The following is a 12,780-nucleotide window of genomic DNA, read 5'->3' as shown; positions in this document are numbered from 1 at the left end:
TGCATGTACGCTCTTACACATTGATTGGTATGTGTTGTCCAACCCACTATCCGGCAGCGTCCAATTCTCTAACGGTTTTTTTCAAATGAATCAAGTCATAACCTTATCCATCTATTGTTTTCATAATCGGTCATAATGTCTTACGTTTAAGATGATTCCCATGCTTTCCCTGATGAGAAGGTTACAATTTTAATATCAAAGATCCCTATGGATCACACAGGTTGTAATCCTTTGAAACATATGTAGGAATAAAGTATGCAATTATAACATGCGTTTTCTCCAATCCTTAAATTCTTATATATATATATATATATATATATATACACACATCATTGAAACCAGGAAAATTATGAGGATTATAATCAGTGTTATTACTTAAAATGACTTTCACACAAAATATCTAGAACTAGTTGAAGAAAATTTTTGTTGTGCACAGACAATCAAACAAAGAATTGCATTAAGGCGAAAGTTTCCAACAAGAGTTACCTCCCGTGTGTTTTTCATTAAGCGATACGCATGCGCATTAATTATACTTCTTATTGCCCGCAAGGGGCTAAACATAGACGGGACAAACAAGGACAGACAAAGGGATTAAGTCGATTACATCGACCCCAGTGCGTAACTGGTACTTAATTTATCGACCCTGAAAGGATGAAAGGCAAAGTCGACCTCGGCGGAATTTGAACTCAGAACGTAAAGATAGATGAAATACCGCTAAGCATTTCGCCCGGCGTACTAACGTTTCTGCCAGCTCGCCGCCCTAATTATACTTCTGCATTCACTTTCACATTGGAACAAGTTTATTTCGTGCGTTAATTTCTCTTAATTAACGTTTGATGGGCTTCTCTACTTCACACACACACTTAAAGTACGTTTAATACTTATTATACACACACTTCATAACTTTTTCCCTTATGAAATATATCCGTAAGTATTACACAATGAAAATATTTCATCTTTTAATTCTGTAGACGTTCGGTTTTTGACTTGTTTCCCTCATCTTTTATGGATGACAGATGTCTGTGATTTGTGCGAGATTTGGCTGCTATTTCTAGCTATGGAAAAGAGATTACTATCATTTGTGCGAGATTTGGCTGCTATTTCTACCTGGAAGCTACCTCCAACACTCCGTTGCCACTTAATTTGAAAATTGTTCTGAAATACACTCCAACCAATAAAATGTTCAGAATCTAATACGTTATTATAATTTATCAAATGTTTGTTTCTTGATATCACTACCGATGTGTGCCCACCCAGCTAGCAATTCGTTTCCTCATAACTTAGTGAAAAATAGAATTTTTGAAAGGAAATTTTCTACAAATACCTGTCAGGTGGTGTAGATTCCGATTACAGCAGAATTTATTGTGAAAATAATTTTTCCGTGGGGAGAAAAGATCGATCAATTCACACGTGTCTACTTAGTTTCTTCACAACTTAAAAAAAACAAAGTTGGTATTTAGAATGTGTAGATTACGATTATATCGGAATTTCAAGTGAAAAAGAAAAAAAAAAAATCCCACATAACTGGGCCCGTACATATACGGACGCACATCCGATCTACAAACATTGTGATGTTTATCAGTATGTATGTTTGTGTGCTCACCATTTCTTATCACTTCTAACTTCAATATAAATGTAATAGTAATTTTTTTCTGAAATTAAAGAACAACGCAGACTTGTGTGAATTTTTCGAAACTCCTCTCCCCACCCACAGAAAAAATTTGCTCAACCATTTCTGATGTGAGCAGAATCTGAAGTGTATTTGTAAAAAATTCGTTGAAAAATGTCCATTTTTCTGGAGGTTCTGAGGTGGGCACATTTGTGTAGGTATGCTGATTTGGTTTCCTCAAATTTTCATGATGCAGATTAGAATTATTTTGAGAGATAAGACAGGCCACACCATAAACTGAATATAATTAGTCATCATCATCATTATTATTATTAGAAATGGTACTTTTTCATGCTTGGCCAGGTCAGACTGAATTCATAGAGGTAGAAGTTTTACGGCCATATGCCCTTCCTCACTAGCTTTGAAGTAAGGTAATATTTTCGTGTGTCCAGACATGTTTCTATGGAAGCTGGAAATCAAATCAAATATTGATGCTTGTCTACATCTATCATGGAATGTCAGAACAAGAACACATGACAGTCTTCTTTCAGTTTCTGCCTACCAAATCCACTCAGATGGCTTTGGTTGCCCTGAGGCTACAGCAGAAGAGATTTACTTAAGGTGCTGCACTGTCGGACTAAACCCCAAATCAAAAACAATGTAGTTTTCTTCATAGCTCTCTATGTGGGAACTTGACCTACTAGAAATAACACTGCATTTCTCTTAAATTTCACCTTTCATTTATGAATATTGAAGACTGTATTGGATGATGTAGCCCTAGATATACAATGCTAAAGGGAAAGACTGGATGGAAAGTCTTTAATCATATTTCTGCTCAGAAATGCCTCAGGTCTAAACAACAATGTCAAATTATAAGTTCAGTTGTTCAGGTAAATATTTATTTCTGTAGAAATGTAAATTTTGCACTTTTGAATCTATTTTTTAAGTAGCCTTCATATTTTACATTGATGTTTCTTTCTTATTTCAGAATATCATATGACGGTGGGATAACTGAAGATACATCCTCAATATTTATCATATTTTAAGATTGAAAGAAAATGATTTACAAAGCAAAAGCTTTGTAAGAGTAAACTATAAGAAGGAAAACAAGAACAATATATATATACATTGTGATCTGAGGAGAAAAATAATGGAAAAGAATGAGAAGCTTGAAGAATTGATTTCCCATGAAGACACAACTGAAGAGATAAGAAAGTCTTCATATGACTGTGATGTCGATAAAAAATGCTTGTATAAAAAGAGTAACCTAACTAAACACAAACATACTCATAGAAGAGAAAAGCTATATCACTGTGATGTTTGTGGTAAATTGTTCTCTCGCAATAGTGACCTAACTACACACGTACGTATTCATACAGGAGAGAAGCCATATCATTGTGATATCTGTGGTAAATCATTCTCTCAAAAAGGTTACTTAACTGCCCACAGACGTATTCATACAGGAGAGAAGCCATATCATTGTGATATCTGTGGTAAATCATTCAGTGAGAGTAGTACTTTATCAGCACACAAACGTTGCCATACAGGAGAGAAACCGTATCACTGTGAAGTCTGTGGTAAATCATTCACTGTCAGTTCTGCTTTGACTGTACACAAACGACTTCATACAGGAGAGAAAGCATATTGTGATATCTGTGGCAAATCAGTCTCTCAAAATAGTGCTTTACCTAGACACAAACGTATTCATACAGGAGAGAAACCATTTAATTGTGATATCTGTGGTAAATCATTCTCTGGTAGTAGTGCTTTAATTGTACACAAACGTATTCATACAGGAGAGAAGCCACATCATTGTGATGTTTGTGGTAAATCATTCTCTGACATTAGTAATCTTTCTGCACATAAACGCATTCATACAGGAGAGAAACCATATTACTGTGACATCTGTGGTAAATCATTTATAGGAATTAGTGACTTAACTAGACATAAACGTATCCATACAGGAGAGAAACCGTTTAATTGTGATATCTGTGGTAAATCATTCTCTCAAAATATTCAGTTAATTGTACACAAACGTATTCATACAGGAGAGAGCCCACATCATTGTAATGTTTGTGGTAAGTCATACTCTGACATGAGTAAACTTTCTACGCATAAACGTATTCATACAGGAGAGGAACCATATCACTGTGACATCTGTGGTAAATCATTCATTCAAAGTTGTACATTAACTGTTCACAAACGTATTCATACAGGAGAGAAGCCATATCATTGTGATATCTGTGGTAAATCATTCTCTCACAGTGGTACTTTGACTTCTCATAAACGTACTCATACTGGAAAGAAACCATATCACTGTGATATATGTGGTAAGTCATTCTCTCACAGTGGTGTCATAATTAAACACAAACGTATTCATACAGGAGAGAAACCATATCATTGTGATATTTGTGGTAAATCATTCTCCCAAAGTAGTAATCTTTCTACACACAAACGTATTCATACAGGAGAGAAAAGAAAAGAATAGTTTGTGTGGTTTCTTTTGTATGATCATGTGTATGGATGAGGACACCTGTGTGAAAAGGTATCATGCCCTAGCAGTAAAGGGAACGTATGGAAGAGATAGACCCAGGAAGACCTGGGATGAGGTGGTGAAGCATGACCTTCGAACGTTGGGCCTCACGGAGGCGATGACGAATGACCGCGACCTTTGGAGATCTGCTGTGCTTGAGAAGACCTGGCAAGTCAAATGAGACTAACTGTGGTCTATGCCACTGTAGCATAACCGGCTCATTTAAGAGTACCCTTCAATCATTGGGCAATGAACTGTGCTTGAGAAGACCTGTTGAGTCAAGTGAAGTCATTGTCGTGGCCAATGCCAGTACCACCTCACTAGCTCCCATACCAGTGGCACATAAAAAGCACCGTTCGAGCGTGGTCGTTGCTAGTGTCACCTGACTGGCTCCCGTGTCGGTGGCATGTAAAAAGCACCATCCAAGCGTGGTTGATGCCAGAACCACCTGACTGGCCCTCGTGTCAGTGACGTGTAAAAAGCACTGACTACACTCAGAGTGGTTGGCTTTCGGAAGGGCATCCAGCTGCAGAAACTTTGCCAGATCAGATTGGAGCCTGGTACAGCCTTCTTGCTCGCCAGCATAGAAGCAGACATTAAACAACGATGATGATGATGATCTTACAGTCCATTTTGCATTGTTTAGCCTTCTATCTCTTGTAAACACATATCATATATGATGCTTCAAACAAACCATAACATTTTACTAAATTACAAACAGTTTATTCCCAATTACGCACTCTCTCTTTGTTTCTAACAAAACAGATACCTTGACCCCCTAGGTCATTGGAAGAGTGACTCCTAGTGGTAAGTTCACAATCAAATTGAAATCTGGATTGTACACACCGTGGGCAAGTTTTGTTGTTTTAATACTTTTGAATACTATCTTCGATATGGCTTCACCGAGAGTGGAATTATTTCAGAAACTGCAAGGAGATTGTTTTCTCCAGTTTTTGAAGGAAAACGCTCTCATAGCAGAAAGAAAACTGTGTTTATCATCGACAAAAGGTCTTACAATCATTTGAACATGCGATAGACAGCATTATTTGGCATTGTCGCAATTGCAAGACCATGTCTGTGAGGAAGAATACTTTTACGGAAAAATGTCAATTGACGGTCTTCACACTTTTCCACATAATCCTGAGCTTTATAAGTGAAATGCCAATGACCAGCTGCATCAACAATATTAACAGACAGACAGCTGTCCAGTGGTCCGAATTTTGCAGGGAAATGTGTACCTGAAAATTGTTGAAAGATAAGAATCCTATAGCCCAAGTAGACAAAAGCCTTCTTTTTAAGAGGGAAAATGAAGTTGGAAGAGTTGTGAAGAAGTTTTGGATACTTGAAATATATGATAACACTGTAAAGGAGGGTTACCAGCAACCTGTTCCTGACCGAAAAGCAGAGACACTGGAAGCAGTCGTTATTGAAAATGTTGAAGCGGGTTCCACTATCTTAACAGATATATGACCCAGCTATAACAATCTCTCCAGACTGGGATACACCCATGGAACAGTGAACCACTTCTCTTATTTTGTAGATCCCATGTCTGGTGTATGTACAAACAATGTGGAATCATAATTGGCACAAATCAAACGGAGACTCAAGTACATATGTGGTTCTAATGGAGATATGCGCTGGTCGCATGTGGATGAGGCCATCTACAGATATTACTATAACATGAAATGTGAAAATGCCTGAGAGAACTATAAGACATTTATAAAGCACATAGTGGAAATTTATCCTCAATGATTTAAAGTTATGTTACAGATAATTTATTTTAGTGACATAATTTTCTATTAGTCGATGATTTTCTCTTGGACTGTGCACATGCGCAATTATTTAAAACTGTTTCCATTTTGATTTTAAAGTACTTAAAAAAATTATTTGGAAATTATAAAGAGAAACAAATGGGAGGTTCAGACTGTCCACGTTTTAAAACCATGAATTAAAAAAAAAATAGTAAAACAGTGGAAAGTTTTGAAATTGGGGGACATGAAGAAATTTTTTCTTTTGCATAATCGTATTAATTTCATTATGCAGAAGACAGAATCAAAAAAACATTTTGTAAAAATAAAAAGAATTAAGAGGCATTTTAGCACGCGCTTACATCTTAACTCTGCCGTTGTTTGTCTATATTTCAATTTTTATATTGCTTTCTTTTCAATGTAGTTGATGTTTATTTGAGAGTCCCGTCTGTAGCTTTATCAATGGATTTGGTCAACAAACATAAATGAGTTAATTGCATATATATATATATATATATATATATATATATATATATATATATATATATATATATATATATATATCTTCGTGTATTTGTTCGTCTGTGTTTTTACTGATTATAAACAGTGGCCCTGCTGTCCATACAAATGTTAGTCTTTTCCTTGCAGTCCACTGCATCACCTTGTCTAGGCTCGTTGACATATTGCATGATCTTTGTGGGACGGAACCTCGGAAAAGCCCCGTCTCCTGCGTTTTGTTTTTTTCTCCGTTGCAATCGTCTTAATGGACCTCATAAATATAAACAGTTAATTCCACTTACGGATTGTATATTCTAATTAAAATGTTTATGTTTGGTTGTTCGCTGGAATTGAGCGGATTAGCAAACGTCATTTCGTTGTTCCTCTGACTGTTCAGAAGCGTGACAAAGCAACATTGCTTCCACTAATTCAGAAATACATCAAACCTGGCTCAGTTATCTAAAGTGAATCTTGGGCCGCTTACAAAGATATACAAATATTGGGTTATCAACATTACATGATAAACCACAAAGAAAATTTTGTTGGCTCCACACTTACGCACACGAAACATCGAACGTTTTTGGCGAGATTTAAAAGAGTGGGTGACAAGGCCAGGTATTCGTTCAAACTATACACTAGTACCTGGCCAGGTGTTTATTTATCTCTGCTACAGAAAACAACAACAACAAAAAATGCACCAATTTTTTATTGAAGCAGCAAAATTATATACACCCCTCCCAGATCGCCTGTAAAGGATTGATTCCAGCACAAATCCGGAGACAAGATATACAGGACCACCCTAGGTTCTGCCCCGCCCCCCTCGTTTTCCACAGTCAAAATGCATTTCCCACACATTATGAGGTCAATTAAGACGATTGCAACGTAAAAAAAAAACGCGCAGGAGACGGGGTCGGAAATGGGAATTTCCGTGGTTCCGCCCTACCGCCACCTCCTCCGTTTTCCACGGTAAAAATGCATTTCCGACAGCTTACGAGGTCAACTAAGACGATTGCACCCAAAAAACCGCGGGTTTACAACCGAAATCGAATCTAGTGTGAAACTATAGATTTACCCAAAATTTTGTATAATCAGAATTTATATGATATAACACATGTTCGTAGAAAATTTCATTAACAAATATCCATTTTTCTGAAAGTTACGATTATCCAAAGTCGGGGGAGAGGGACAGAAATCTGTAGTTATGCAACAATGGCTTTACACAGAAAATTAAAGGCATTTTTTTTTACAAGAGTTACCGCCCGTACAATTATAATATAGACACGCATGCGCATTAATTGTACTTCCGTATTCACCTCTACTGGAAGAGAAGTTTATTAGGTGCGTGAATTTCTCTTGACTTCTGCAAACACTTTTGGTTCGTTTTTCAACACACCAACACATTTAAACTACACGAAATATTTCCGTAAGTATTAAACAATGAAAATATTTAGTCTTGTAATTCTGTCGACTTACAGTTTGTGATGTGTCGATTCTTTGCGTCTCCCTCATCATTTATGCATGAGAGATGTCTATGATTAATGCGAGATTTGGTAGCTGTTTCTAGCTATGGAAGCTGCCTGCTATACTAGTCGTTTTCCCGTCAGTTTGTTGTTTGTTTTAGATTGAGAAATATTTTAAAATAGACTCCAACGGTCGAAATGTTCAGAAACCAATATTTTATTTTTATCATTATTATTATAATAATTTGTTGACTTTCTTTATTGGTATAACTTTCTGTGTGCACACTCCAATAGCAAATTGATCCCTCATAACTTTCTAAAAATTGGATATCTTTGGGTGTAATTTTCCTAGAATACGTTTCAGATTATGTAGATAATGAATTTGTAGGAATGAGTCGTGAAAAGAATACATTTGCGCGGAGATATCCGATAATTTACAGGCTTCGATTTTGAGGCATTCCGTTTACAGGTATTTCCTCATAACTTTCAGAAAAATCGTTGTCTGCAAATGTAATTTTCTACAAATATGTGTCATGTGGTGTAGATTCCGATTATATCAGAATTTGTTGTGAAAACATATTTTCCTTAGGGAGAAGAATTTCGGAAAATTCACACATGTCTGCTTAGTTTCCTCCCAACGTTTATTTTTTAATGAAGTTTTCTACAAATATATTTCAGAGTGTGTACATTACGACTACATCGGAATTTGAAGCGAAAAAGAAACAAAAAAAGGCATCGCTTGGCTCGTACCTGCACTGATATACATCATATCTACAACAATATTGGTGTGTCAGTATACATGTATACTTGCTCATAGTTTCTCTTTAATTCAGATTCCAATATAATCGTTATTTACGCACTCTGAAAGGCATTTTTGTAGATATAGTCAGAATCTACACTATTGACGGAAATTTGTAGATAATTTAGTGAAATTAAAAAGGTCCATTTTTCTGGAAGTTCTGAGGAATCAAATTTGGTATGCCGGCTTTGTTTCCTCATAAGGTTTAATGATGTAGATTACAATTATGTTGAAAAATTAAATTACTTTTGAAGATTATTCTACCATTTCCTTTCTGGAATTAAAAGTATATGAAAATGTTGAGAGATATTAGCATCATTACTTCCCGGTAATCTGAAATTGATTATAAACTGTCCCTAGGGTAATCCAGAGCCTAATTTCAAATTACTCCAGCACTGTTAATATTACCCTTCTCTTTGATTTCCCCCAGAAGGATAAATTTTGATGTTTACAACTCATGGTATGTTTATTGCATTAGTCACGTGTAACATTGAAGATTGGAAGGTCCCTACATCACGGGAGAGGAAAAGTGCCTGGAAGAGGGTGAGGGGAGTAAAAATGTTTAAAACGCAAAAGAACATAATTGCAGTTTTGGGAAATAATTTTTCAAAGTTGTAATTTCAATTATGTGAAACACAAGAATATTAACAAAAAAAAAAAAAATCTTAACGAGACATTATCTATAATATTCTTGTTACTGTCAATTTTGTCTTTGTTACACTTATGTCAAGTAAGGCAATAACTCAAAAGTAGAAATATATTCATAGAGAGAGGGGAGAAGTGGAGATAAAGACTAAGAGAAATTGTGAAATCAGTGAAAGAAATAAAACAAAACCTGATTGACAGTGAGAGGGAAAAGTTCTATATTATAAGAGAGAGTGAGCGGGGTAGAAGGTCTGTATTACTAGAGAGAGTGAGGGGAAGATAGAATGTCTATACTATTAGAGTATGAAGATGGTAGAAGTTCTATATTAAGAGAGAGAGTAAGGGGGAGATAGAATATCTATATTATTAGAGAGAGTGAGAGAAAGGTAGAAGTTCTATATTAAGAGAGAGTAAGGGGGAGATAGAATATCTATATTATTAGAGAGAGTGAGAGAAAGGTAGAAGTTCTATATTATGCATTCTTGTGTTCAAAGGCACAGTTGAAATGTTTAACATAATAAAACAATGTCATGACAATCTATAAGTTAAAAGGTCCTTAAATTGATAGTTAAATTAATAGGAAATAACCTCAGCAAATATCTGTGGATCATACACTTTTATCCTTTACATGTTCTAGAAAAAAGGCTATGGCCATACTGAGGCAGAGACAGTCTTATATTTTGGGATTTTCTTCTTTTTTCTTTAAAGCCTTATTGGTATTATAAAAGCAGAAAAATACATATGTAGGTGAGTGTACAGATATATCAATAGATATGCAAGTAGAGAGATATATTGATATAGAGATAAATAGATAACTGAAGAGAAATGAAAATAATCTCAATTGGTAAATAACTCAGGCTGAGCCTTGGTCAAGGTTGGACAGTGAAAAGTGTAGTTATAAATAAGATTTACATTTTTAATTCAACTTTTATATTCTTAAACTATAAAACACAACATACTTCTCAAACATATTAGGAGAAGACGAATAAGCAATATCTTCTAAGTGCATTTCAGTTATATTGAATAGTAGAATTTTGATTAACTGACAGGATTTCAAAAGAATATTTTGGAATGCTTTACTAACAGTGTTTTCAAATATGCTGATGTACACTGTAGAATTTCTTCAGATCCTGCTAGATCAAAATTATTACACATAAACATGATAAAAAAAATGAAAAGGCTATCATTTTCTCTTCTTTCCCTTGAGGTATGGGACTTTCATTCCAAAATTCCACCTTCCATGATTGGTTTATGTGTATATAAATTACAATTCAATTGAATATAAATATGATTGTCATCATATTTGCTTTGAATTGAATTCTAATTCATATACACATGCCCAAACATGTTCAGAGGAATATTAAATGATTGATTTCACAAAAATAGATGGAAAATTAAATGTTACTAAAATATACATGGCTGAGTGGCTAAGAAGTTTGCTTCCCAAACATGGTTTTTGGTTCCGTCCCACTGTATGGCAACTTGGGCAAGTGTTTTCCATTTCTGATGAAGATCTTGTGAGTGGATTTGGTAAATGGAAGCTTAAAATAGCCCATTATATACATGAGTGTGTGTATTTGCATTTGTGTCTCCTCACATTTATATCATGTTACAATTGTAAATGAGTGCATTATTATTCAAACAGTGTCATTCTTTCCCTGTCTTTTGTGTAAACATGTCCTGGTATTTGAGAATTTTAATTTTGTAGTTTTCCTCCTGGCATGTAATAGATTCTGCCACATGACAGGAGGGAAAAAATAGTAGTTGATAGCTTCTGTTACCTAGGTGACCAAGTCAGTAGTTGGGGTTGATGCTCTGAGAGCGTAGCTGTTAGAATAAGAACAGGCTGGGCAAAGTTCAGAGAGCTCCAACCTCTGCTGGCAAAGAAGAGCCTCTCACTCAGAGTTGAAAGGCAGACTCTATGAAGCCTGTGTATGAACAGCCATGCTACATTGCAGTGAAACATGGACTCTGACTGCTGAGAACATGCGTAGGTTTGTAACAAATGAAGCTAGTATGCTCCGCTGGATGTGTAATGTCAGTGTGCATGCATGACAGAGTGTAAGCATCCTGAGAGTAAAGTTGAACATAAAAAGAATCAGATGTGGTGTGCAAGTGAGACGACTGCGCTGGTACGGTCATGTGATACATATGAATGAGGAGAGCTATGTGAAGAAGTGTCCCACTCTCACGGTGAAGGGAACATGTGGAAGAGGTAGACCTAGGGAGATATGGGACAAGGTGGTGAAGCATGATCTTTGAATTTTGAGCCTCATAAAAGCAATGACAAGTGACTGAGACTTTAGAAGATATGGCAAGCTTCAGAAGACCAATCGAGCCAAGTGTGATCATAGTTGTGGCTGATGCCAGTATCATGTAACTGGCCCTTTAAAAACACCCTTGAATCGTTCGGTGATATGCTGTGCTTGTGAAGACCTGTTGAACCGAGTGAAATTGTAGCCGTGGCTGATGCCAGTGCCAGTGGCACATAAAAAGCACTACTCTAGTGTTGGGCCTGATGGTGGCAGTGACAGGTGACCAAGACCTTTGGCGATATACTGTGCTTGTGTAAACCTGTCAAGTGAGACTAGTCATGACCAATGCCAGGGTCAAGTCAATGGCACATAAAAAACACCCACTACATTCAGAGTAGTTGGCATTAGGAAGGGCATCCAACCATAGAATCCTTGCCAAACCAGATCAGAACCCAATGCAGCTCCTTGGCTTACCAGTTTTCAGTCAAACCATTCAACCCATTCCAGTAAAGAAAGTGGACTTTAAATGATGATGATGATAGAATAGGTGAGGGCCTGACCAATGCAAGCATTGAAAGTTGGACAGTTAAATGATGATATTTGTCAAAAGAACTCAGTGACAAGAAAAGCCACTCCATAAACTGAATATAATTAAGCCATCATCATTGTCAATTTAAATGGTACTTTTCCATACTTGCCTGGGTCAGACAGAATTCATAGAGATAGAATTGTTATGGACAAACGCCATTCCTGTCACCAACCCTCACTAGCTTTCAAGGAAGGTAATATTTCCCAATGTTAAGGTGGCGAGCTGGCAGAAACGTTAGCACACTGGGCAAAATGCTTAGTGGTATTTGGTCTGAGTTCAAATTCCACTAAGGTCAACTTTGTCTTTCACCCTTTCGGGGTCAATAAATTAAGTACCAATTGCATACTGGGGTCAATCTAATCAACCCAAAATTTTGGGCCGTGTGCCTAGAGTAGAAAACAATATTTCCCAATGTTCAGACCTGTTTCTATGGAAGATTGAAATCAAACGACGTGTTGATGCTTGTGTATATCTATCCTGGTATGTCAGAACAAGAACACACACACATGACAGTCTTCTCTCAGTTTCCGCCTACCAAATCCACTCAGACGACTTTGGTTGCACTGTGGGACTGAACCCCAAATCAAAGACATAGCTTTCTTTATAGCTTTCTATGTGGTCACATGACCTACTGGAAATAACAG

At 36.4% G+C, this 12,780-nt stretch overlaps 1 pseudogene; it reads left to right on the top strand.

Annotated features, from left to right (window-relative positions):
- LOC106873060 (zinc finger protein 208-like) overlaps positions 1-12,780 on the top strand; it is a 45,776-nt pseudogene that overhangs the window by 31,390 nt on the left and 1,606 nt on the right.

This window comes from Octopus bimaculoides, chromosome 28 (assembly GCF_001194135.2).
Source record: "Octopus bimaculoides isolate UCB-OBI-ISO-001 chromosome 28, ASM119413v2, whole genome shotgun sequence".
Classification (NCBI taxonomy): Eukaryota; Metazoa; Mollusca; class Cephalopoda; order Octopoda; family Octopodidae; genus Octopus; species Octopus bimaculoides.
This window is presented reverse-complemented; position numbering and strand designations above follow the sequence as displayed.